The sequence below is a fragment of the Callithrix jacchus genome, chromosome X, assembly GCF_049354715.1.
Source record: "Callithrix jacchus isolate 240 chromosome X, calJac240_pri, whole genome shotgun sequence".
Taxonomy (NCBI): Eukaryota; Metazoa; Chordata; class Mammalia; order Primates; family Cebidae; genus Callithrix; species Callithrix jacchus.
In genome coordinates this window covers 54,927,649-54,954,995 of record NC_133524.1, presented here as the reverse complement: position 1 = coordinate 54,954,995, position 27,347 = coordinate 54,927,649, and the positions used below count along the sequence as shown (strand labels likewise).

The following is a 27,347-nucleotide window of genomic DNA, read 5'->3' as shown; positions in this document are numbered from 1 at the left end:
ATGAAAAAATGCCCAACATTATTAGTCATTAGAGAAATGCAAATCCAAACCAAATCACTATATACCTAGTAAAATGTGTGTAATTTTTTAAGAAACAGGCGTCACTCTGTCAAATATGATAAGCACTCTAAAAGTAAGGTAGAATAATAATCTCCTTGTGTGCTTTGTATGTTGAAATTATATTAGGCAATTAAAGTAAAAATGTGTATGTGCACCACAAGAGAAACTGCTGAAAAAGGAACCAGAGAAGACTGAAAGAATTTTTTCCATGGTTCCTGTCATTTTACACCACAGAAGATAACCTGTGTTCATGTGATGAAAACTGTTGTGCATGTGCTGAAAACTGAGATGTGGATGGAAATCTAAAGATTATTTTCCTACAATTTTTTATTTATTTAATTTTATTAAGAGAGGGCCTCTCAGCCGGGTGTGGTGGCTCACACCTGCAATCCCAGCACTTTGGGAGGCCGAGGCAGGCAGATTACAAGGTCAGGAGACCAAGACTACCCTGGCCAACATGGTGAAACCCCATCTCTACTAAAAATACAAAAAAAATTGCTGGGTGTGGTGGCACACGCCTGTGGTCCCAACTACTTGGGAGGCTGAGGCAGGAGAATTGCTTGAACCCAGGAGACAGAGATTGCAGTGAGCCGAGATCGCGCCACTGCATTACAGCCAGGGCAACAATGAGAGACTCCATCTCAAAAAAAAAAAAGAGAGAAGACCTCTTTCTGTTGCCCAGGCTGGTGTGCAGTAGCATGAGCAGGACTGACTGCAGCCCCAACCTCCTGGGCTCAAGCAATTCTCCCTCCTCAGCCTCCCAAGTAGCTGGAACTACGGGTTCAGGCCACCGTGCCTGGCTAATTTTTGTACAGATGGGATTTCACCATGTTGCTCAGGCTGTGTGTTCCAATTACTAGTGATGTGTAACAAATTACCCCAAAACTTAGTGGCTTAAAACAACAATTTTACTTTTCTCACAATTTTTGAGTCAGGAATTTGGGAAGGGCTCAAGTGGAAAATGTTCTCTTTGGGTCTTTCTTGCAGTTGTAGTCAGATGTCAGCTTGGGCTACAGTCATCTGAAAACTTAACTGTACTGGATGTCCAAGATGGCGCACTCAAATGGTTTACAGTCAATACTGCTTGTCAGCTAAGAGCTCAACTGAGCTGTTGACCAGAGTTTCTACATTTGGTCTCTACAGCATTGCTGTCTCAGTTGGACTTCTTAATGGCAGCTCAGGGCTACAAGTGTGAGTGTTCCAACTAATCAGGCAAAAGCTGCATCATTTTATATGACTTAGCCTAAAAGGTCACACAGCCATCATTTCTGCTATATACTAGCTACTGATAAATTCACAAGCCCACTCATATTCAAAAAGAGGAGAATTTGACTTCACCTCTTAATGGGGGAATGGTAAGGTCTCACTGTAGAAAAGTATATCGGATGAGAGAGACTGCTGCAGCCATTTATTAAAAAGATAATCTGCCATTGTGTGGCTGTTTCCTGCCAGGACTTTGACTAATAAAGTTTTTCTTCCAGAAAAATCTTTCTTGATCTTTAAAAGAAACATAGAAAAAGGAAGGTCCACTTTATGCCCTTGGACACAGCTTTCTTCATGTGTTGTCTGGAACTGTGACAGCCATTGTGAAACCATGAGGAAGCTCACCTACAAAAAAGGCAGACAGGCTTTTAACCAAAAGACAGGCAATAACAAATGCTGGAGAGGATATGGAGAAAAGCAAAACTCACATGCTGTTGATGGGACTGTAAACTCGTACAACCAATATGGAGAACAGTTTGGAAGTTCCTTTAAAAACTAAACACAGAGCTACTATATGATCCAGCAATCCCGCTGCTGGGTATACATTCACAAGAAAGGAAATCAGTATAAGGAAGAGATATCTGCACTCCCATGTGTGTTGCAGCTCTGTTCATAATAGCTAAGATTCGGAAGGAGCCTAAGTGTCCATCAACAGATGAATGGATAAAGAAAATGTGGTACATATGCACAATGGAGTACTATTCAACCATAAAAAAGAATGCGATCCAGCCATTTGCAACAACATGAATGGAACTGAAGGCCATTATGTTAAGCAAAATTAGTTAGGCACAGAAATACAAACATTACATGTTCTCACTTATTTGTGGGAGCTAAAAATGTTTAAAATTGAACCCATGGAGATATAGAGTAGAATGATGGTCACCAGAAGCTGGGAAGGGTAATAGGGCTGGGGGGTGAGACAGAAGTGGGGATGGTTAATGGGCACAAAATAAAAATAGGAAGAATGCATAAGATCTAGCATTTGATAGCACACCAGGGTGACTATAGTCAATAATCATTTAGTTGTACATTTTAACTAAAGCAGCCAAGCGTGAGGGCTCACACCTGTAATCTCAGCACTTTGGGAGGCCGAGGCGAGTGGATCGGCTGAGGTCAGGAGTTCGAAACCAGCCTGGTTAACATGGTGAAACCCCGTTTCTACTAAAAATACAAAAAATTAGCCAGGCGCTGTGGCGCATGCCTGTAATCCCAGCTACTCGGGTGGCTGAAGTAGAATTGCTTGAACCTTCTGAATGAATTGAGCTGAGATTGTGCCATTGCACTCCAGCCTGGACAACAAGAGTGAAAACTGACAAAGGAATAGAGATTCAAGCACCACATGTTCTCACTCATAGGCAGGTGTCGAACAATGAGAACACATGGACACAGGGAGGGGAGCATCACACACTGAGGTCTGTGGGGGTGGACTAGGGGAAGGACAGAGGTGGGTAGGGAGTTGGGGAGGGATAACATGGGAAGAAATGCCAGATATAGGTGATGGGGATGGAGGCAGCAAACCACATTGCCATATAGGTACCTATGCAACAATCCTGCATGTTCTTTACATGTACCCCAGAACCTAAAATGCAATAATATATATATAATAAATAAATAATTTAAAAATTAAATAACCAAAAGAGTATAATTGGATCGTTTGTAACACGAAGGATAAATGCATGAATGGATGGATACCCCATTTTCCCTGACGTGATTAATACACATTGCATGCCTGTATCAACAAATTTTATGCACCCCATTAGTATATACACCTACTATGTACCCACAAAAATTAAAATAAATAAATAAAACAGGCAGACACATTTCAAATAGCCAAGTGGAAAGGTGGAAACAACCTGGGACCTTAATGGCCTCAGTAAGCCTCAAGATTCATTAACCCTGAAGCTGCACTGCCTCAGATTTCTTGTTTTGTGAGATAGTGTCCTTATTGCTAAACCCACTATGTTAGGGGTTTTCTGTTTCTGCTAGCCAACAGCACCCAAAAAAATCTAACATCTTTGTACCAGTGCCTGGTTCACTATAACCTGCATCATCCTCTAGCAATGCTAATGGCTGCCTCAGTTTTTCTGTGGACTTCCCAGATTATAATCAGCACCAGGTAACATCCATATCCCTAGACCTGTTTCCCATTGAACTCCATCCCCATATCATTATTTATACCTCAGGAAACAAAGCATCCTCAATCGAGGGTATAGAATTGTGTAAAACAGGCTGGGCACAGCAGTTTGGAAGGCTGAGGCAAGAGGATTGCTTGAGCTCAGGAGTTCAAGACCAGCCTGGGCAATATAATATGACCTTGTCTCTCAAAATTAAAAAAAAAATTAAAAACTGTGTAAAACAGAATGTATAAGCCCCTTTCTTCCCTACTCCTGTAACTCCTACTCCCAAAGTTAATGTTTGTACCTATATTTTCTTTTCTTTTGAGACGGAGTTTCACTCTAGTTACCCAGGCTGGAGTGCAATGGCGTGATCTCGGCTCACCGCAACCTCCGCCTCCTGGGTTCAGGCAATTCTGCTCCCTCATCCTCCTGAGTACCTGGGATTATAGGCACGCGCCACCATGCCCAGTTAATATTTTGTATTTTTAGTAGAGACGGGGTTTCACCATGTTGACCAGGATGTTCTCGATCTCTTGACCTCGTTATCCACCCGCCTCGGCCTCCCAAAGTACCGGGATTACAGGCGTGAGCCACCATGCCTAGCTGTACCTATATTTTCAAAAGTTTTTATATATATACAAAAAATAATTTCTTTACAGAAATGAGATTAACACAGTTGTGAAACTTTCTCTTTTTGTCATCAGCGGGGCGTGGTGGCTCATACCTGTAATCCCAGCACTTTGGGAGGCCAAGGTAGGTGGATCACAAGGTCTGGAGTTTGAGACCAGCCTGGCCAATATAGTGAAACCCCGTCTCTACTAAAAAAAAAAAAAAAAAATAGCCGGGTGTGGTAGCACATGCCTGTAATCCCAGCTACTCGGGAGGTTGACGCAGGAGAATCACTTGAACCATTGTACTCCAGCCTGGGTGAAAGAGCAAGACTCTGTCTCAAAAATAAATAAATAAAATAAATTGTCATCTTTCCATGTCATCTTATACAGATACTTTATTCTTTTTAGAGGCAGCTTAGTAATCCTTTATGTGTATACTGTATATACCATTACTTACTTAATAATTTCATTGTTGACAGACATTTAGATTGTTTCCAATTCCTTATTATGACAATAATGTAGTAAGTGTATTTGTATATGTACTTGTGTATTTCTGTAGAATAAAATCTAAAAGTGCATCAAAGGGTGTGCAAACTTAGTATTTTGATACCTGCTGCCAAATTGCCTCCTAAAGGTTCTGCCAGTTTACACTCCCACCATCTCTGTATGGATGTCCATTTCCCTTCACTAAAACCCTAGGTTTTAGCAAATCCGTTATGTGAAAACTGGTATCATGGTGCTGTAATTTGCATTGTAATTATAAGTGAGATTGAGCCCCTTCTTAGATATTTATTGGCCATTTGTGGGTTTTTTTTTAAACAGGGTCTCACTCTGCCACCCAGGCTGGAGTGCAATGGCACAATCATAGCTCACTATGGACTTGAACTCCTGGGCTCAAGGGATCCTCCTGCCTTGGCCTCCCAAGTAGCTGGAATGACAGGTATATGCCACCATGCTTGGCAATTTTTTTTAATTTTTTCGTGGAGATGGCATCTCACTATGTTGCCCAGCCTGGTCTCCAACTCCTGGGCTGCAGAGATCCTCCTGCCTCAGCCTCTCAGTGTGCTGGGATTACAAGCATGAGCCATCATGCCCAGTCCAGTCCATTTGTGTTTCTTCTGGGAATCACCTATTTGTGTTCTTTAGTCATTTTTCTATTCTGATCTAGTGCTTATTCTTGAGCATGGAAGTCATGTGATCAGAACTAGGCTCCAAGAAGATCAATCTTATTGCAGGGAAAATGACTAGAGGCAAGATTACCACATCACCTAGAACATGGAAAAGAGAGAATTAATAAGCCTTGAAAGGAAAAGGCTGAGTTTAGGCTGATGCTCAAGCTTTTGTTTGGATAACTGAGCAGCTATTTGCTGACTTGGGAAAGTCAGGAGGAAGAGCAAGTTTAGGAGGACTGGGGGATGAAGATAAGTAGAGTTTAATATATGCTGAGTTTCAGATACTTGCAAGACAGCAGGAGCAGATAATCAGGAGGTCTTCATATATAAATGTGTAGAGGTCAAGAGGGAGAAATGAGCAAGAGGAAGAGATATAGGAGCCATCAGCATAAAGAGGAAAACTGAAGCCAGCTCCCACATGAGGCCTCTCCAGCATGGGAAAGCAGGGGGAAAAATAAAATTTTTAAACTGAGAACTAATTTTTTTTTTTTGAGACACTCTCAACTCTGTCGCCCAGGCTGGAGTGCAATGGCACGATGGCAACCTCCACCTCCTGGGTTCAAGCGATTCTCCTGCCTCAGCCTCCTGAGTAGCTGGGATTACAGGTAGGATCCACCACACCCAGCTAATTTTGTATTTTTAGTAGAGATGGGGTTTCACGATGTTGGTCAGGCTGGTCTCAAACTCCTGACCTTGTGATCCACCTGCCTTGGCCTCCCAAAGTGCTGGGATTACAGGCATGAGCCACTGCGCCCAGCCTAAAATTTTTTAAAGTACTCAAATTTAGAGAATAGGAAGGAAAAGAACATATAAAAGAGACTGAGAAGGACCCATGAAGAAGACTGAAAGAGACCCACTGGAGTAGTGGGAGAACCAGTGTCTTAGTCTGTTGGGCTGCTACAACAAAATACCATAAACTGGATAGCTTATAAATAACAGAAATGTATTTCTTACATCTCTGAAGATGTAGAAATCCAAGATCCAAGTGCTGGCAATTTCAGTATCTGGTGGGGGCTCATTCCCCATAGATGGTGATTTCTAGCTGTGTTCTCACACAGTGAAAGGGACAAACAAAATCCCTCAGGCCTCTTTAATAAAGGTACTAATCCCTCATGATTTAATCGCCTCCCAAAGGCTCCACCTCTCAATTCCATCACCTTAAAGGTTAGGTTTCAACATAAGAATTTGGGGGCAGTGGGGATACATTCAGTCCCCAGCAACCAGAGAAGTTTCTGAAAGCCAGAGTAAGCTTCTGGTGGGGCAGCAGGAGCAGAATTGTTAACAGAGATAAATGTGATGACAAATTAAGGAGAGAGAAAACATAGCTAAAAGCCACTGAATTTAACAAGTAAGAGATAGTTGGTTGATGGTGGTACATCCAATTATAGTAGAAGAGCAGAGGGAAAAGCCAAATCACAGTAGGTTGATGAGTGGGTAAAGGGTGAGGAAATACAAGTGTGGACAACTCATTCAAGAAGTTGTTTTGTGTAAAGGAAAAAGGACATGGGGAACTAGCCAAAGGAATGTGGGTTTCCTTTTTGCAAAGGAAAAATACTGAACATCTTCCAATGCTAATAAAAGCTTGCCAAGAGATAGACAGGTTGAAACTTCTGAAAAGAAAGGGATAATTGGTGAAGCAGCTAAAAAAACAGAAGAGGATGGGATCCAGGCACAAGTGGAGAAGTTTTCTCTTTCCCCAGATTCTTTGCACATGGATTTGAGATCTAAAGAACAGCCTTCTTCTTGGTTAAGAATAACCTTTTCCAGGAGACCAACTCAAGATGGCGCGGTGAGAACAACCCAGGATTGAAGCTCTCGGTGAACGCGCGGAGGGAGAGTCAGGTCCGCATTTCCAGATGGATCTTTGTTGCCCACAGAACGGGGAAATTCCCAGGTATAAAAGATACGTGGGACGCCAGTGCAGCGGTTTTGGCTGGTGCAGCCAGCGGCCGGTGCAGCCAGCAGCTGGCACTGTAGCGCAGCGGAGCTCCACAGCACTCCGCAGAAAGTGCACTGGTCCGGGTGTCCTGTTGAACCGGCAATCTGAGACTTGAGAGGGCAGACTGGCATATCCATCTGATTGAACGAGACTTGGACAGTGAGCCAGGCCAGAAGTTTCCAGGGAAACAGCGTTTGGGCCAGGGCAGTGGGACAAACAAAACGGTGATTCCAAACGCTCCGGGTGGAGAGTTTCACTGCAGGCACAGCTGAACTGAGGACGGTGCAGCTCAGTGGGGGAGAGGCATTTGCCATTACCGAGGCAACCCGCCCCTATGAGGTACACTCCCATTGCTGACAGAGCCTGCCATTGCCGAGGCAACCCACCACAACAGAGAGACTCTGCCCCAGAGTGTAGCCCGTGGCAGCAGGGCGGAGACGGCAGCAGCAGGGCAGAGCCTGACACAACAGGGCAGACCTCACACCAGCAGGGCGGAGCCTCGGCAGGCAAATAGTGACTAGACTGCCTCCTAGCTGGGCAGGACAGCACAACGGACACTCATAAAGAAAACCCCAACCCCCGAGACAGAGCATCTGAGAAAAAAAGGGGTTTTATTATGAGTTCTGCTGCAGCACAATTAAATGTAGCAGCCTAACAGCCCTGAATGAACAACAGAGCTCACAGATCAGCACTTGAGCTCCTATAAAGTACAGACTGTTTCCTCAAGCAGCTCCCTGACCCCTCTATATCCAAAAGACTGACATTTGGCAGGCATCATTCTGGGACAAAGATAGCATAAAAAGAAACTGGTAGCATCCCTCACTGTGCCACAGCTGCTATAGGTGCACCCCAGACTAGCAGGGCCCGGAGTGGACTTCAGCAGTCGTACAGTGGAGGGGCTAGACTGGTAGAAGGAAAACCAAGTAACAGAAATACTTCATCATCAACAATCTGGGCGTCCACTCAGAGACCCAATCAAAAAGTCAGCAACTACTCAGACGACAGGTGGATAAATCCACAAAGATGGGAAGAAACCAGCACAAAAAGGAGGAAAACACCCAAACCAAGAACACCTCGACTCCCAGAAAGGACCAAAACTCCTCACCAGCAAGGGAACAAAGCTGGACGGAGAATGACTGTGACGAAATGACGGAATTAGACTTCAGAAGGTGGATAATGAGAAACTTTTGTGAGCTAAAAGAACATGTTGTAAATCAATGCAAATAAACTAAGAACCTTGAAAAAAGATTTGAAAAAAGATTTGAGGAAATGATAACAAGAATGGATAACTTAGAGAGGAATATGAATGAATTGAAGGAGCTGAAAAACACAATACGAGAACTTCGCGAAGCACGCACAAGTTTCAACAGCCGAATTGACCAAGCAGAAGAAAGAATATCAGAAGTCGAAGATCAACTCAATGAAATAAAATGAGAAACCAAGATCAGAGAAAAAAGCGCAAAAAGGAATGTACAAAGTCTCCAAGAAATGTGGGACTATGTGAAGAGACCTAACCTACGTTTGATAGGTGTACCAGAATGTGACGAAGAGAATGAATCCAAGCTGGAAAATACTCTTCAGGACATTATCCAGGAAAATTTCCCCCACCTAGCGAGGCAGGCCAACACTCAAATGCAGAAAATACAGAGCACACCACAAAGATATTCCACAAGAAGAGCAACCCCAAGGCACATAATCATCAGATTCACCAGGGTTGAAATAAAGGAGAAAATACTAAGGGCAGCCAGAGAGAAAGGTCGGGTCACCCACAAAGGGAAGCCCATCAGACTCACAGCAGATCTCTTGGCAGAAACTCTACAAGCCAGAAGAGAGTTGGGGCCAATATTCAACATCCTTAAAGAAAAGAACTTTCAACCCAGAATTTCATATCCAGCCAAACTGAGCTTCATAAGTGAAGGAAAAATAAAATCCTTTGCGAACAAGCAAGTACTGAGATTTTGTCACCACCAGGCCTGCTTTACAAGAGCTCCTGAAAGAGGCCTACACATAGAAAGGAACAACCAGTACCAGCCATTCCAAAATCACACTAAATGCTAAAGAGCATCAACATAATGAAGAATCTACATCAACTAACGGGCAAAACTGCCAGCTAGCATCAAAATGGCAGTATCAAATTCACACATAACAATATTAACCCTAAATGTAAATGGACTAAATGCACCAATCAAAAGACACAGACTGGCAAATTGGATAAAAAACAAAAACCCATCGGTGTGCTGTATCCAGGAAACCCATCTCACATACAAGGATACACAAAGGCTCAAAATAAAGGGATGGAGGAAGATTTACCAAGCAAATGGAGAGCAAAAAAGAGCAGGAGTTGCAATTCTCATCTCTGATAAAATAAACTTTAAAGCAACAAAGATCAAAAGAGACAAAAAAGGCCATTACATAATGGTAAAAGGATCGATACAACAAGAAGAGCTAACAATCCTAAACATATATGGACCCAATACAGGAGCACCCAGGTACATAAGGCAAGTTCTTAATGACTTACAAAGAGACTTAGACTCCCACACAATGGTAGTGGGAGACCTTAACACTCCACTGTCAATAATAGACAGATCAACCAGACAGAAAATCAACAAGGATATCCAGGGCTTGAACTCAGACCTGGAACAAGCAAACCTGATAGACATTTACAGAAGTCTCCACCCCAAATCCACAGAATACACATTCTTCTCAGCACCACATCACACCTACTCTAAAATTGACCACATAATTGGAAGTAAAGCACTCCTCAGCAAATGCAAAATAACTGAAATCATAACAAACAGTCTCTGAGACCATAGTGCAATCAAGTTAGAACTCAGAATTCAGAAACCAACCCAGAACCGCACAGTTTCATGGAAACTGAACAACCTGGCTCTTGAATGTCGACTGGATGAACAATGAAATGAAGGCAGAAATAAAGAAGTTCTTCAAAACCAATGAGAACGAAGACACGACATGCCAGAATCTCTGGGATACATTTAAAGCAGTCTCTAGAGGAAAATATATAGCAATAAGTGCCCATATGAGGAGAATGGAGAGATCCAAAATTGACACCCTATCGTCAAAATTGAAAGAGCTAGAGGAGCAAGATGCAAGATCAAAAAAACTCAAAACCTAGCAGAAGACAAGAAATAACTAAGATCAGAGCTGAACTGAAGGAGATAGAGACACAAAAAACCCTTCAAAAAATCAATAAATCCAAGAGCTGGTTTTTTGAAAAGATCAACAAAATAGACAAACCACTAGCCAGACTGATAAAAAAGAAAACAGAGAACAACCAAATAGATGCAATAAAAAATTATAAAGAGGAAATCGCCACAGATTCCACAGAAATTTAAGCCATCATCAGAGAATATTACAAACAACTCTATGCACATAAACTAGTAAACCTAGAAGAAATGGATAAATTCCTGGACACTTGTGTCCTCCCAAGCCTAAACCAGGAGGAAGCTGAAACTATGAATAGACCAATAACAAGGTCAGAAGTCGAGGCAGCAATTAAGAGCCTACCACACAAAAAAAGCCCAGGTCTAGATGGGTTCACAGCCGAATTCTACCAGACACACAAAGAGGAGCTGGTACCATTCCTTCTGAAACTATTCCAAATAATCCAAAAAGAGGGAATCCTTCCCAAATCATTTTATGAGACCAACATCATCCTAATACCAAAACCCGGCAGAGACCCAACAACAAAAGAAAACTTCAGGCCAATATCCATGATGAACATAGATGCAAAAATCTTCAATAAAATATTGGCAAGCCGATTGCAACAGCAAATCAAAAAACTTATCCATCATGATCAAGTAGGATTCATCCCGGGGATGCAAGGCTGGTTCAGCATACACAAGTCTATAAACATAATTCACCACATAAACAGAACCAAAAACAAAAACCACATGATTATCTCAATTGACGCAGAGAAGGCATTCAACAAAATTCAACAGTCCTTTATGCTAAAAACCCTCAATAAACTCAGTATCGATGGAACGTATCTCAAAGTAATAAAAGCTATTTACGACAAACCCACAGCCAATATCATACTAAATGGGCAAAAACTGGAAGCATTCCCTTTGAAATCCAGCACTAGACAAGGATGCCCTCTCACCACTCCTATTCAATATAGTACTGGAAGTTCTAGCCAGAGCAATCAGGCAAGAAAAAGAAACAAAGGGCATTCAAATAGGAAAGTAGGAAGCCAAATTGTCTCTATTTGCAGACGATATGATAGTATACCTAGAAGACCCCATCGTCTCAGCCCAAAAACTCCTGAAACTGATAAGCAACTTCAGCAAAGTCTCAGGATATAAAATCAGTGTGCAAAAATCACACGCATTCCTATACACCAATAATAGACTTAAAGAAAGCCAAATCAAGAACGAACTGCCATTCACAGTTGCTACAAAAAGAATAAAATACCTAGGAATACAACTCACAAGGAACGTAAGGGACCTCTTCAAGGAAAACTACAAACCACTGCTCAACGAAATAAGAGAGGACACAAACAGATGGAGAAACATTCCATGTTCGTGGTTAGGAAGAATCAATATCGTGAAAATGGCTATATGGCCCAAAGTAATTTACAGAATCAACACTATCCCCATCAAGCTACCATTGACTTTCTTCACAGAACTGGAAAAAAACACCATGAACTTCATATGGAACCAAAAGAGAGCCCGCATAGCCAAGTCAATTCTAAGCAAAAAGAACACAGCGGGGGGCATCACACTACCGGATTTCAAACTATACTACAAGGCTACAGTAATCAAAACAGCATGGTACTGGTACCAAAACAGAGATCTAGACCAATGGAACAGAACAGAGGCATCAGAGGCAACACAACATATCCACAACTATACAATCTTTGATAAACCTGACAAAAACAAGCAATGGGGAAAGGATTCCCTGTTGAATAAATGGTGTTGGGAAAACTGGCTAGCCATGTGCAGAAAGCAGAAACTGGACCCCTTCCTGACACCTTACACTAAAATTAACTCCAGATGGATTAAAGACTTACACATAAGACCTGGCACCATAAAAACCCTAGAAGGAAATCTAGGCAAAACCATCCAGGACATAGGAGTAGGCAAGGACTTCATGAACAAAACACCAAAAGCACTGGCAACAGAAGCCAAAATAGACAAATGGGACCTAATCAAACTCCACAGCTTCTGCATGGCAAAAGAAACAGTCAATAGAGTGAATCGGCAACCAACAGAATGGGAAAAAATATTTGCAGTTTACCCATCTGACAAAGGGCTGATATCCAGAATTTACAAAGAACTCAAACAGATTTGCAAGAAAAAAACAAACAAGCCCATTCAAAAATGGGCAAAGGATATGAACAGACACTTTACAAAAGAAGACATATATGAGGCCAACAATCATATGAAAAAATGCTCATCATCACTGGTCATTAGAGAGATGCAAATCAATACCACATTGAGACACCATCTCATGCCAGTTAGATTGACAATCATTAAAAAATCTGGAGACAACAGATGCTGGAGAGGATGTGGAGAGAAAGGAACACTTTTACACTGCTGGTGGGAGTGTAAATTAGTTCAAGCATTGTGGAAGACAGTGTGGCGATTCCTCAAGGCCTTAGAAATAGAAATTCCATTTGACCCAGCAATCCCATTACTGGGTATATATCCAAAGGACTATAAATCGTTCTACTATAAGGGCACATGCACACGAATGTTCATTGCAGCACTGTTTACAATAGCAAAGACCTGGAACCAACCCAAATGCCCATCGATGATAGACTGGTCAGGGAAAATGTGGCAAATATACACCATGGAATATTATGCAGCAATCAGAAATGATGAGTTCGTGTCGTTTATAGGGACATGGACGAACCTGGAAAACAGCATTCTCAGCAAACTGACACAAGAACAGAAAATGAAATACGGCATGTTCTCACTCAAAGGCGGGCGATGAACAATGAGAACACAGGGACACGGAGGGGAGCACTACACACTGGGGTCTATTGGGGGGAATAGGGGAGGGACGGGGGGAGCTGAGGAGGGATAGCATGGGGAGAAATGCCAGATGTGGGTGAAGGGGAAGAAGGCAGCAAATCACACTGCCACGTGTGTACCTATGCAACTATCTTGCATGTTCTGCACATGTACCTCAAAACCTCAAATGCAATTTAAAAAAAAGAAACTGTGGTGTATATATATATATATATATATATATATATACCCACACACACGATGGAATACTACACAGCTATAAAAAGGAATGAATTAATAGCATTTGCAGTGACCTGGATGAGATTGGAGACTGTTATTCTAAGTGAAGTAACTCAGGAATGGAAAACCAAACATCATATGTTCTCACTGATATGTGGGAGTTAAGCTATGAGGATGCAAAGGCATAAGAATGATACAATGGACTTTGGGGACTTGTGGGGAAGAGTAAGAGGGGGATGAGGGATAAAAGACTAAAATATGGTGCAGGATATACTGCTCAGACGATGAGTGCACCAGAGTCTCACAAATCACCATTAAACAACTTACTCATGTAACCAAATATCACCTATACCCCAATAATGTAAGGAAAAGTAAAAAATAATAAATGAAATTGTTAGTTTTATTTATAAATTTATAAATGAATGTTTATGTTACATAAATTCCATCTCAATAAAAAATTTAAAATTAAAAACCTGAAGTGTGATACATATAAAGGGAATTAAAATAATGACATGTATCTCCACATGGCTACTGTCAGGGAAAAAAAGAATGACATGACTACCCAGGTACTCAATATCATATTACCCTAGAAGCCCTCCCCAATACACACAGCACTCCCTCTATGCAAAAATAACCACTACCCTAAATTCTGTAGTTTCTTGCTTCTGTTAGCTATGTTTGTATCCTTATATAATATCTTGTTTTACCTGTTTCTTAATTTTATATAAAAGATTATTTTGTTTTCTTTTATGATTTGCTTTTATTTATTTTTTAATTTTTATTTATTCATTTTTTTAATAGCGCTTTGTTGCCCAGGCTGGAGTGCAGTGGCGCGATCTTAACTCACTGTAACCTCCACCTCCTGGGTTCAAGTGATTCTCTTGCCTCAGCCTCCCAAGTAGCTGGGACTACAGGCATGTGCCACCATGCCCAGTTAATTTTTTGTACTAGTAGAGATGAGGTTTCACTGTGTAAGCCAGGGTGGTCTTGATCTCCTGACCTCATGATCCACCCACCTCAGCCTCCCATAGTGCTGGGATTACAGGCATCAGCCACCGCACCCGGCCATGACTTGCTTTTTCAGTTAACATTATGTTTCTGAGATTCATCCACATTAGCCCATGTAGCAGTAAATTATTCATTTCACTGCTATGTGCTTCATTGTTTAAATAAACCACAATTTATTTATTCATTCTACTTCTGATGGACTTTTATAGTGCTTCTACTTTTCTATTACAATGTTACAATAGGCATTTTTTTAAATTGTACTTTAGGTTCTGGGGTACATGTGCAGGTCATGCAGCGTTGCTGTATACGTGCATACAAAACCAGGTGGTTTGCTGCTTCCATTCCCCCTTCATCTATATCCGGCATTTCTCCCCATGCTATCCCTCCCCACTCTCTCCACCCCCCGCTGTCCCTCCCCTAACCCCCCCCACCAACTGCCCCCCAGTGTGTGATGCTCCTCTCCCTGAGTCTACGTGTTTCTCATTGTTCAACACCCACCACAATAGGCATTTTTATACATGATCCCTCATGTAAATAGGTGACAGATTCTCTAGAGCTGTGTTGTTCAATAAGGTAGCCACCAGCTACATGTGACTATTGAATACTTGCCTTTATTTATTTATTGAAACAGACTCATAGATTCCTATTTTTTTCAATGGTTATAATCTGTTAACATTTTTATTTATTATGATTATTAAATGCCTCAGATCTGGCCACTGCAGACTCCTTCAAGGTGACTCCTATGTCCTCATGACATGCCCCTATCATCTGGAGAACATTTCCTTACTTTCTGACACTACAAGATGTTCCAGCCTTATAACTTCCCTGATCCAGCCCTGGAATCTACTATTACTCCAAGGGATTCTGAGCTCCTTTTTAGTCAGAAGTGATACTTAAAATCTAAGATCTGGGTTTGGTGTGCCTGTTGCTGCTATAGGGAATTTTTTTCTTTCAATTCAGCAAGGAAGTCAAAATGAGCGAGTTTTCTTTCTGTCCTTCTGCTTGGCAGGGTTTATTTCTCCTTTACCCTTACACTAAGGTGCAGTCTTTGCATATTTCATCTTTTTTCTGCTTAGTGGTTCTCCTATTAGATTTCCCACTGTGGGTAGGCTCCAAGCACAAATAATAACAGCTGTATGAATTTGCAAAAATATAAGTATCTTCATCACTAAGAACAAGATACATAGAACAGTCAGGCATAGGGACTTATGCCTATAATCCCAGCACTTTAGGAAGCCAAGGCCAGAGAATCACTTAAACCAGGAGTTTGAACCAGCCTGGGCAACAAAGCAAAACCCTATCTCTTCAAAAAGTAAAAAAAATTAGCCAGGCATGGTGGCATGCACCTGAAGTCCCAGCTACCTGGGAGGCTGAAGCAGGAGGATTGCTTAAGCCTGGGAGGCAGAGGCTGCAGTGAGCTGAGATTGCACCACTGCATTCCATCCTGGGCAACAAGAGTGAGACTCCGCCTCAAAAAAAAAAAAAAAATGACCTGGCATAGTAGCACACACCTGTAGTCCCAGCTACTTGAGAGGCTGAGGTGGGAGAGTTGCTAGAGCCTACGAGTTTCAGGATACAATGAGCTATGATCAAACCACTGCACTCCAGGCAGCAGGCTCAGACCCTGTCTTTTAAAAAAAGAGAGAGAGAGAGAGAGAAGATTTCTCTCACGAATTTCCCTCATGCCCCTTCCCAGTCCTATTCCCTAAGTGTAGACACTCTCTTCTTTTTTTTGCTTTTTCTTCTGTTTTAGTCTGTTTTCATACTATCTTGACTTCTAATATCATAGGTTAGTTTTTCTTGTTCTTAAAGTTCATTTAGATGGAACCATATACTATATACTCGTCTGTGCCTGCCTTCTTTCACCTAGCACTACGATGCATCCATGTTACAGCATATTCCCATCATTTGTCCTCTTTTAATTCTCAGTAGTATCTCATTGTATGAATACACTCTACCTTGTTTTGAGGATTTATCTGCTTCTTAATCTAATGGTGGTTCAATACAGCATTTTAAACTATCCAATTTTCTTTACATTCTATTAAAAATTTTAGTTGTTCAAATCAGGCAGGTCATTCAGGTTATCATGCAACCCAAAATGGAAGCCCATCTGAAATTATTTGATTTAGAAAATTTGTTTCCTCAATTTCTGGTAAATTGCTGTGCAAATGCAGTTTAAAGACCCAATTCACCTAGAACGCCAATGATCAGCCCCTCCTATATAGAAATTTTCTACTGAAAATCAGGATGTAAAACTAAGTGCAAGTGCAAGTCTAAAAGGCATGGGTATAGAATCCACTGGCCCAGCAACAAGTCCTAAGGGAAGTATAGTATCACTAAATATAGTATCAAGAGTTGATCATTAAAGGATATGGGGAGGTGATGAGGAGCAGAGGGGGCATTGCAGTTAAAGAGAGGAACACGGGCAAAGGCAAAAAGGAATAGCACACTGAGGGTTAATAATAAGTAAGTGAAAGATCAGGCCTGAATAAATTATGGGAGTAGCATCTCATCACCCAAGCTAATTTCATTCACCCCAATACTATGGTTCCCCTAAAAATGTTAGGAATAAAAGGCAGGAATTGAGTGCCTCATAAGAAATGTTTCTAAGATCAGCACACTTATCTAGTATAGCACCAATATTGAGACTGGAGCTGTGATGGGGCCTGAGTCAAGGCCAGTAACAGATTAAGTGAAGATAGGAGGCCGAAGATGGGGCCATGTTTGGGCCTCCGGGAGTGAAAGGCAGAGCTAGGCCAGATTTGGAGCCAGCAGCAGACCTCGGACTGGAGAAGTGGTCAGGATTTGGTTGGATGGACAAAGGGTCAGGACTTCATTTGTATATGGGACAGAGATTAGGAGTGGCTTTTATCTAGAAGAGTTCAAACATGAGTTGAATTTGGGTCTAGGTTAAGTATAAAAAATTAGAATTGGCTGAGCACTGTGGCTCATGCCTGTAATCCCAACACTTTGGAGACCGAGACGGGCAGATCATCTGAGGTCGGGAGTCCGAGACCAGCCTGGCCAACATGGAGAAACTCCATCTCTACTAAAAATACAAAATTAGCCGGGCATGGTGACATATGCCTGTAATCCCAGCTACTTGGGAGGCTGAGACAGGAGAATCACTTGAACCTGGGAGGCAGAGGTTGCAGTGAGCCAAGATCATGCCATTGCACTCTAGCCTGAGCAACAAGAGAAAAACTTGGTCTCAAAAAAAAAATTAGAATTAGGCTTCGATAAGGGATTTTGACTGTGTCTTTATTCATTTATGTAAACGTGAATTCATAGTTTCCTATTTTATTCAATAGGTCACACCTGCTAGAATCCCTTTCACAGGATGTGGTTCTGGTAGGAGGTAGGAATGAGCAGGAAGTAGCCCTCATCCCTCACTGTGCAGGGTCACATTTCTCAGGCCTGGGCTCCTCTGTTCCCCACCAGACACATACAGCCAGACAAGCTATACTTCCTGGGATCCTGCCGCACACACACCAACCAGGCAGTGAATAAGCCCAGGCCAAATCAACTAAGATAATTTCTAACATATATTGGGTTAGCATGCTGGACACTGTCCTAAGCATTTTACATGCACCCATCTGTTTAATTCTCAAAGTAACCTATTTAGGTTGGAACTATTATTAGTTCTCATTTACAAATGAGGTTAAGAAAGGTTAAGGCATTTTCTCAGTCATGTGGCTGGTAGAAGAAACTGGATTTGAACCCAGAAGTCAAATTTCAGAGTTCTGCTGTTCATACTACATAGCTTTAAAAAGTTGGAGTCAATGTTAAACAACCTTCATAATCCCAACAGACACACACACACACACACACACACACACACACACACACACACACCTGCACAACTGGTCTACCTTCTGCCATGCCTAATCTATTATCCTACCACTTCACTGGCTTTTCGGAGACTCCTAAAAATTCCAAGCTCATTCCCACTTCAGGTCCTTCAAACTTGCTGGCCCCTATGCCTGGAGTGCTCTTTCCCCAGACCTTTTTATAACTGAATCTTTATCTGTTAGGTCTCCATTCAAGCATTACCTCTCAAAGAGACCTCTGCTGACTAGCCTAATTTAAACAGAGTGCCTACCAGTCCACATAGCTAGATCCTAGAGTCACTCTCTTATGCTCTTCCTCTGGTTTATTAATCAATGCACTTATTCCCAACTGACTTGATATAATAATCTTTTAGATGTTTTTTCTTACCCACACTACAGTATAATGATTTATTTAGTCTTTACTTCCTCCCACTAAAATGTAAAACCCATGAGAGCAGGAATTTTTATCTGTTTTTATTGCCAGAATTATTCTACTACCTGGGACAGTGCCTGGCACATATTTCCTTTTTATATTTATTCTTCTGTTTGTTTTCTTGAAAGGTGGTCTAGCTCTGTCACCCAGGCTGAGGTGCAGGGGTGCAATCACAGCTTACTTGCAGCTTTGACCTCCCCAGACTCAGGTGATCATCCCACCTCAACCTCCCAAGTAGCTGGGACTACAGGCATGCGCCACCACATCTGGCTAATTTTTGTATCTTTAGTAGAGACAGTTTCGCCATGTTGCCCAGGCCTCGAAATCCTGGGCTCAACAGATCTGCCTCCCTTGGCCTCCCAAAGTGCTAGGTTTATAGATGTGAGCCACCACTCCTCGCCCCTTTTTAAATCTTTTATTTGGAAACAATTTTAAACTTACAAAGGGAAAACTGCAAGATAAATACAGAGACTCCCATGTATTCTTCACTCAGAGAGGACATTCAAGTTTCACCGACTATTGCAATAATGGCAAAAGGGCAAAATGTTAAGATCTGTCTGGTGCTTCCCCATGATTAGATGCAGGTAAAGCATGTTTGGCAGGAATACTATGAAAGTGATGTTGTACGCTTCACAGTGCATCATATCAGGAAGTACATATGTCAATATGTCCAACTGCTGATAATGTTAAGCTTGATTTCTTGGCGGTATTTGCCAGATTTTCCACTATAAATTTATTCTTTTACCTAATTAATTTGTTTGTAGAAAGATACTTCGAAGCTATGCAAATATTCATTTATCATCCCACTTTCACCCTTGTTTTAGCAATTATTGATGTTTCTGCCTGAATTAACTATTACTATGATGGTTACAAAATAGATATTTTCAATTGTATTATTTCTTCTACACTAATTAGTTGTCCTTATAGTAGCAAGGAAGAGCTTTCTCTTCTTTCCAATGACTTACTGTTTATTTATTTATATGAATGTGAACTCATTGTTTTCCATTTTATATTACATTAATATATTAACTATATCAATGTTATATTATTAATATATTAATATATTTATACTATTATTTATTTTGAATCTCATATTATCCCAGGTATGTCTAGTGAGAGCACCTTCAAATTTACTTCAGGGTCCTTTTGTCATAGCTTACAGTTATTTGAGTCCCTTCTTATTTTCTGGCAGAGCAAGATGTTCTAGGCTTATATTATTATTGTCACATAGCACATTAATTACCACAAAATTAGCAGCTTAAAATATTACACACTTATTCCTCACAATTTCTGTAGGTCAGGATTCCAGGAACAGTTTTTTGTTTTGTTTTTAGTAGAGACGGGGTTTCACCATGTTGGCCAGGCTGGTCTTGAACTCCTGACCTCATGATCCACTTGCCTCGACCTCCCAAAGTACTGGGATTACAGGCATGTGCCACTGCACCCAGCCAAGTCCAGGAACAGTTTATCTGAATCCTCTGCTTAGGCTTTAGCAAGGTTGAAATCAAGATGTCAGCCAAGCTGCCTTATCATCTGGAGGCATGAGTGGAAAGAATTCACTTCCAAGTTTTCTAAGATTGTAGGCAGGCTTTGTTTTCTTGTGTCAATAGGACTGAGGACCCCGGCTTCTTGCTGACTCTTGGCTATTAGCAACCAGAGGCCTCCTGCAGTTCCTAAAAGCCACCTGCAGAGACTACCTGAAGTACCTTGTCACATAGGCTTTTCCAACATGGCCACTTATTTCATCAAAACCAGAAAAGTCTCTAGAGTCTCCATCCTAGCAAGAGTTTTATATAATATAACCTAATGGTGTGAGTGACATCCCATCACTATTGTCATATTCTATTAGTTAGAAACAAGTTATGGGTCCTGTTTGCACTAAAAAGTGGAGGTGGTATCATGGTACCAGCAGGCAGGTATCATGGAGGAGGTGCTTTAGAGATTGTGAGTCTGTCCACCACGAGGCTCATTTTGCATTTTTCCCAGTGCTAGCCTTAGAATAAGCCATTTCTCCAATGATCTTTGGTTCCTTTTAGTGGAGAATGGTATTGAGAAGTCAAGATCTGGGCACTAGATACGTTCATTGCTACTAGAGTGTTGCTGCTTCCAGACTCCTTCCAGATAGAGCTAGAAAACAGATAGCTAATATGTAGGTAAGTAGATAGACTGTTTATAGATATACATATGTGTGTATTCTGTATACACATAAACATTCATATTTATATTAATTTATATCTATATTTCTACATGTAGAAAACCATGAGTTCACACTGTTTCCAATCCCTATATTATATACCAGGGTTAATTCTAGTTATGACCCTTTCCATATTTTTAACTCCCTTCTCTGACGAGAAACATAGATTTTATTATCCTCAAAATATTTTCCTGTTTTTCAACCCCCCTGTAGGTAACCAATCTCCTGAGCCAAGTGGGCTGGCACCCTGCTTTGCTCCCTCCCTCAATCACGCCCCCATCCTCCAGGGCCACCACTCACTGTTACTTTCTTTGCTTCGGTCACAAAGCCTGCCAGGCTGCCAGCCCACTCTGCAGCTGCCACTCAGGCCCTGATCTCCAATGCACCACTGTCAATCTCTTAATATTTCTAGAATAAGTAAATAAGTAAATCAAAAAATACAGCATATTCTCTTTGCTACCTCAGCCATACGGCTGCCAATTCCATTCAATTCTAGCTCTGCCAGTAAAAACTTATCTCCATTTTTGCAGCCTAGTTCACGTCCCATCATTCCCAACTGAGGTTAATGTCCACCTGCCACTTTTCCCCTGCCACTTTTCCCCTTCTTATCTATCCTACCTACCAAATCAAGTCTGAATTTCAGCTTTAATCATATCCCACTCCTCTATTCCAGAATATTCAGTGACTCACCAAGGCTCACTGGAGAAATGGTAGAGCCCCCAATCATTGTGTTAAACCTTCCTAAACCTGGCACTCTTGGCATCCTCTTCTACCTTTCCTATGCTCAGGTTAGACTGGTTTACACAACAAAAATAGAAGCCATCAGAAGAAAATTCCCAGTTTCTCACCATATTTGCCCACCTACTCACACATATGCCAATCCTATTACTGTGGATTATAGGTTGCTGCTCCTAAGGCCCACCTTTCTACTTGGACACCTGATCCCACCCCCTTTTACTTCATCCACACATCACTCCAGCAATTCTCCTATCTCTCCTTAATTACATTTAGCAATATATAAAAAGAATAAAACTTCACAAGCAAATGAGGTATGTCTTGGGAATGCAGAACTGGTTCAATCAAAAATGTAACCCACCATATGAGACCGATTAAATTTAAAAGACATAAATTATTTTATCAATTGATGCAGAGAATCAACTGAAAAAGTTCAACATCCATTCATGACTTTAAAAAAAAAACAACACTCAAGGCTGGGCGCGGTGGCTCACGCCTGTAATCCCAGCACTTTGGGAGGCCGAGGCAGGTGGATCACGTGAGGTCAGGAGTTCGAGACCAGCCTGGCCAACACGACAAAACCCGTCTCTACTAAAAAGTACAAAAATTAGCCTGGCATGGTGGTGGGCGCCTGTGATCCCTGCTACTTGGGAGGCTGAGGCAGGAGAATCACTTGAACTGGGGAGGCGGAGGTTGCAGTAAACTGAGATCACACCACTGCACTCCAGCCTCAGCAACAGAGCAAGGCTCTGTCTCAAAAAAAAAAAATCCCACATACACACTCAGCAAACAGGAATAGAAGGGGATTTCTTCAACTTGATAAAGAGAATCTATGGGCTGGGAGCACAGGCTCATGCCTGTAATCCCAAAACTTTGGAAGGCCAAGGCAGGCAGATCACTTAAGGTCAGCAGTTCAAGACGAGCCTGGCCAACAACCTGGTGAAGCCTCAACTTTACTAAAAATACAAAAATTACCTGGGCATAGTGGCACATACCTGTAATCCCAGCTCCTCAGGAGGCTGAGGCAAGAGAATCGCTTGAATCCAGGAGATAAGAGTTTGCAGCGAGCCAAGATTATACCAGCTCATTCCAGCCTGGGCTACAGAGTAAGTGAGATACCGTTTCAAAAAAATAAAAAAAGAAGACATGGAAGAAAATCTTTATAGCATGGGCATAAGTAGAGAGTTATTAGACAAAAAAAAAAGTAAAAAAAAAAACAAAAAAAGAGTTATTAAACAAAAAGGCACAATCTAAGTAAGATATAATTGATAAACTGGAATTCCTCAAATTGTAAAACCTTTGTTCTTAGAAAATCACTGCTGAAAGAAGAAGATATACTACCAAGTGAGAAATAATATTTGCAAATCACATATTCAACACAAAACTTGTAGCCAGAGTCCACAAAAATCAATAATACAAAAACAAATAATCCAATTTAAATATGGGCAAAAGACCCAAGCAGACACTTGACCAAAAAGGATACAGTATGGCAAATAAGCAAAAGAAAAGATATTCACCATAATTAGCCATTACGGAAATAAAAGTTAAAAGTACAATAACTACTGCCACATACTATGACAATACCTAAAATTTAAAAATACAATATCAAGTGCTGGTGAGGATGCAGGAGAAATCTCAAACCTTGCTGGCAGCTATGCAAAATGGTAGAACTGCTCTGGAACACAGTTTGGCAGTTCCTTATAAAGTTAAACATATACTTAACATATGACCCAGAAATCCCATACCAAGTATTTACCCTAGAGAAATTAAAACTATGTAAATAAAATCCTGTATACAGATGTTTTTAAAAACTCCATTCCTCATCATCAAAAATGGAAACAATGTAAATATCCTTTAATGACTGAATGTATAGACAAGCTGTGGTATGTATACCCATATAATGGAATATTAATCCAGAAGATAAAGAAACAAGTTACTGATACACAGACCAACTTCAATGAATCTCAAAGGCTGAACACTGAACAAACAAAGCTATTCCCAAAAATCACTTCTTTTTATAATTCCATTTATATAGTAACAGAAAACAGACCAGTAGTTGTCAGAATTTAGAAATGAGGAAAGGGTATGACTACAGAGAAATAGCACACAGCAGTTTGGGGGTTAATAGCACTGTTCTGTATCCTGGTTATGGTAACCAGTATTAACATGTATGTGTTAACCTATCTACATGTGTGTGAAAGTTTATAGGACAATAAACAAAAAAAATTATAAGCTAATTTTAAAAATAAAAGTTAAAAGGTAATTTTGAAAACAAATGACTTCTGCTAACAGGACAAGAAGAATTAAATTAAATGCAATTTTCTCTATTTATCCACTATAAACCCTAGATCTTATACATAAAACAAAGAAGGCTCTGAAAGGTGGAGAGAAATAAGCATACTGGCTAGAGATGTTGGAACCTCAGGAAATATAAGATGTTAAGTTCTCTGGATTTTCTTTTCTTATTTGTAAACTCTTACTGAAATATAAATCACATAGCATATAATTCACCCATTTAAAGTGTACACATCATTGGTTTTTAGTATATTTACAAGTTTGTATAACCACTATCACAATTAATTTTAAAACACTTTTATGAGCCCCAAAAAACTCCATACCATTAGCAGTCATTTCACATATGCCCACAACTTACCCCCCAGGTCTAGAGAGCTATGAATCTATTTTATGTCCCCATATATTTACCTATTCTGGACATTTCATATAAATGGAATCATACAGTATTTAGTCCTCTGTGACTGCCTTCTTTCAATTGGCATAATGTTTCAAGGTTCATCCATGTCGTAGCATGATCAATACCTCATTTCCTATTACTGCTGAATAATATTCCATTGTATGGATATACATTTGGTTTGCCCATTCTTCAGTTGACAGACTAAACTGTTTCATTTTTTAGCTACAATAAATAATGCTGGTACAAACACTGGTGTACAAATTATTGTCTGGACATCTGTTTTTATTTTTCTTGGGCTTATCCTTAGTAGTGGCATTGCTGGGACTTACAGTACCTCTTTTTGAAGAACTGCCCAACTGTTTTCTAAAGTGGCCACGTCATTTCACATGTGGGTAGCAATAACAAGGAAATCCAACGTCTCCCACTAGAGAGGTATAAGTGAAAGCCTAAGCAGGGAGACAGAAGTGCCCTCCTTGCCCAGCAATAATAAGAGCCTCCCCCTGGGAGTCATGGAAGGCTAAGTGAAGAACCTAGACTTCTTCTCACACCTGGCAGTCATGAGGCAAAGCATCCCCACCCACTTCACCCAGCAGAGCAGTGTCACAGGAATCCAGATAAAGCAGATTGGAATAAAATCTAGAGTCTCACAACCTAATTCCCAAAATGTCCAGAGTTTAATAAAAAGTACTCATCATAACAAGAACCAGAAATAATTCAAACTGAATGCAAAAGACAACCACTAGATGCCAACACCAAGATGAGAGATTTTTTAATTATCTAAGATTTTAAATTAGCCATCATAAAATTGCTTCAACAAGCAATTATGAATGTGCTTGAAACAAATGAAAAAATAGAAAGTCTCATCAAAGAAATATAAAGCCTCTACAAATAAATAGAAGATAAGAAGAAAAAAATGGAAATTTTAGAATGGAAAAATATATTAACCAAAATTTTAAAATTCAGTGAATGGTCTCAACAGAAAAATGGAGGGGACAGAGGAAAAAAACCAGGGAACTCAAACATTGAACAGTAGAATTATCCCATCAGAGAAACAGAGAGAAAATAGAGTCAGAAAAATGAACAGAGCCTCAGGAACTATAGCAAGAGAGAATAATATATAACATTAATGCCATCAGATTCCTGAAAGGACAAAAGAATGAAGAGAGAGCTAAAAAAAAAAAAAAAAAAAAAAAAAAAAAAGGCCAGGCATGGTGGCTCACGCCAGTAATCCAAGCACTTTGGAGGCCAAGGTGGGCGGATCACCTGAGGTCGGGAGTTCAAGACCAGCCTGACCAACATGGTGAAACCCTGTCTTAATAAAAAAATAAAAATAAAAAAAAGAGTAGGCCAGGCACAGTGGCTCATGCCTGTAATCCCAGCACTTTGGGAAGCCGAGGCGGCTGGATCACAAAGTCAGGAGATGGAGACCATCCTGGTGAAATGGTGAAAGCCCATCTCTACTAAAAATACAAACAATTAGCTGGGCATGGTGGCCTGTGCCTGTAGTCCTAGCTACTTGGGAGGCTGAGGCAGGAGAATCGCTTGAACCTGGGCGGCGGAGGTTGCAGTGAGCCGAGATCATGCCACTGCACTACAGCCTGGGCGACAGATGGAGATTCTGCCTCAAAAAAAAAAAAAAAAAGAATATTCAGAAATAATGGATATATATTTCCCAAATTTGAAAACAAATAAATTTACAAATTCAAGAATTCACAAGAACCCCAAACTTATCATAGTCAAACTGCTGAAACCAAAGGCAAAGTCTTGAAAGCAGCAAAAGAGAAACCAAACTTACCTATGGGGAAAAACTATTATAACACACAGATTTCTCATACATAGATAATTTTCTGTATATGTATACTCAAGATTCAGATTTATATCCATTTTACTTCCCCCTAAAGAAAATAGTTTAACATTTCTTGAAGGGTATGTTGCTGCTGATAAATTTCTATATTCCTGTGTTTCTGAGAAAATATATCTTCTTCACTTTGGGAGGATAATTTCACTGGATATAAAATTCTAGGTTGGTGGGTTTTTCACCTCAATACTTTAAATATTTCACTCCATACTCTTCTTGCTTGCATCATTTCTGTCAAGACATCTGCTGTAATTTTTATTCTTGTTCCCTATAGAAAACATTTTTTGGTCCTCTGGTTTGAGATTTTCTCCTTGTATTTAGTTTCCTTCAGTTTGAATGTGATACATCCTTGGTTAAGTTTTGGTATTTATTCTGCTTGCTATTCCCTGAGAATTATGGATCTCTGGTTTGGTGTCCATCATCAACACTGGAAATTTCTCAGCCATTGTTACTTCAAATATTTATTCTGCTCCATTCTCTTTCTTCTCTGCATATTCCAGTTACGTTCATGCTACATCTTTTTTTTTTTTTTTTTTTAATTTTTTATTGGATTATAGGTTCTGGGGTACATGAGCAGAGCATGCAAGACAGTTGCGTTGGTACACACATGGCAGTGTGCTTTGCTTTTCTTCTCCCCTTCACCCCATGCTACATCTTTTTGAGGTAGTCTACAGCTACTGAATGTTCTGAATTTCTAAAATCCTTTTATACCTAGCAATTAATATTAGAATTGCCTATTGATATCTCTTTAACCTGAGTCCTACCCCAGCCATAATGAATTTACTGATAAGCCTACCTAAAATATTCTTCATTTCTGTTAGATTCTTGGCATTTCATTTTCATCCCTTTGAAGAATTTATATGTCTCTATTTATATTATCAATCTATTCTTTCATGTTTTCTAATTTTTCCACTATAGCCCTCAATATGGTAATCATAAATATTTTAAGCTCCTGTCTGAAATTCCATTATCTGAGTTTGGGTCTGATATTTGCCTGGTCCTTTGAACCTGCTTTCTGATGTGCCTTCCAATTTTCCATTAAAAGACAAACATATGGTATCAAGTTATACATGCTGAGGTAACATACCTTTAGTATAAGAATGTATATTCTGGCCGGGCGCAGTGGCTCACGTCTATAATCCAAGCACTTTGGAGGCCAAGGCGGGCGGATCGCCTGAGGTCAGGAGTTCAAGACCAGCCTGACCAACATGGTGAAACCCTAT

General features: G+C 40.6%; 1 long non-coding RNA gene across 1 annotated transcript; it reads right to left on the bottom strand.

Annotated features, from left to right (window-relative positions):
• Positions 1 to 950: 950 nt before the first annotated feature.
• LOC144581196 (uncharacterized) lies at positions 951 to 27,347 on the bottom strand. Its single transcript, XR_013531749.1, has 3 exons — positions 27,212 to 27,347; positions 22,570 to 22,673; positions 951 to 1,668 (listed from the first exon to the last, which is right to left on the bottom strand). It is a non-coding gene; the product is annotated as an uncharacterized LOC144581196 (long non-coding RNA).